Source organism: Macrosteles quadrilineatus, unplaced genomic scaffold, assembly GCF_028750875.1.
Source record: "Macrosteles quadrilineatus isolate MER2022 unplaced genomic scaffold, UCM_ALF_1.0 Scaffold_6__1_contigs__length_79288215, whole genome shotgun sequence".
Lineage (NCBI taxonomy): Eukaryota > Metazoa > Arthropoda > Insecta > Hemiptera > Cicadellidae > Macrosteles > Macrosteles quadrilineatus.
Window position 1 is genome coordinate 35,835,500 of NW_026542599.1, and position 926 is coordinate 35,836,425.

A 926-nucleotide genomic window follows, 5' to 3' on the forward strand; every position below is an offset into this window, starting at 1 on the left:
GTTAGTGCTGAACTTTTCAATACCATGCAGAAAAATTACCAAACACACGCATTAAAATAATTTTGAACATTTTAAAATTTGTAAATTTCAGTATTTTTTTAACTTTTTGCTCTTCATACACAGATACTTTTAATTTTATGATCGACATTCTGCTCTCATGCGACCACCATATAATTTTGTTTTTAGGTACTTCTTTTGTACTGTAATGCAAATTCATTTCCCTTCTTTCCTACGCATAAACATATCACTGGTATCCCTATGATATAGGGAGCAAACTGCCATTACAATGTGAGGGGTTTGTAGCGATATCCCATAAAATATACTATTTTTCCATACTCACTTCTATTATATTTGTCATGTACGTAAAAACCTAGCATTTTGGATTCAAAAATTAAATATCAATTTAAATGCAGTACGTGCTATGACCATTTCACACTCAATACGAATGTCCTGCTTGCAAAGCTGTAGGACCACAATAAATGTAGACAGAGTGTCATAGTGGACTCTGGTCCCAGAGGCGATGTATGCCAGTGTTTATGGACCGTTGTATCCATGGCGACTCGCGGCCCTAGGGACTGAATATGGGACCATTGTCGATAATGATCTGTTGTTGTAACCCGACTGAAAATTGGACTGTAGTTTACAAACGAGTATAGGGCGTTGTTAGTGTCAATATACGCTTTAAAATTATTCAATATACGTTTTAAAATTATTCAGGTCAAGTGTAAATAGTTTTTAGGGTATCGACTTAATTATCATAACTTATTGTAATAACATTACGTGTTTAGGGATGTCAATGACAATTTTATTTGGGGTTTAATTTTATATAAGTTGAAGATAATATTTAAAAGCACTGAGGGAGAAGCTGAGTAAGTATAGTGTTTACGTTTTAATATGAAGTGTACGGGTTTGATTCCTAACGGTGT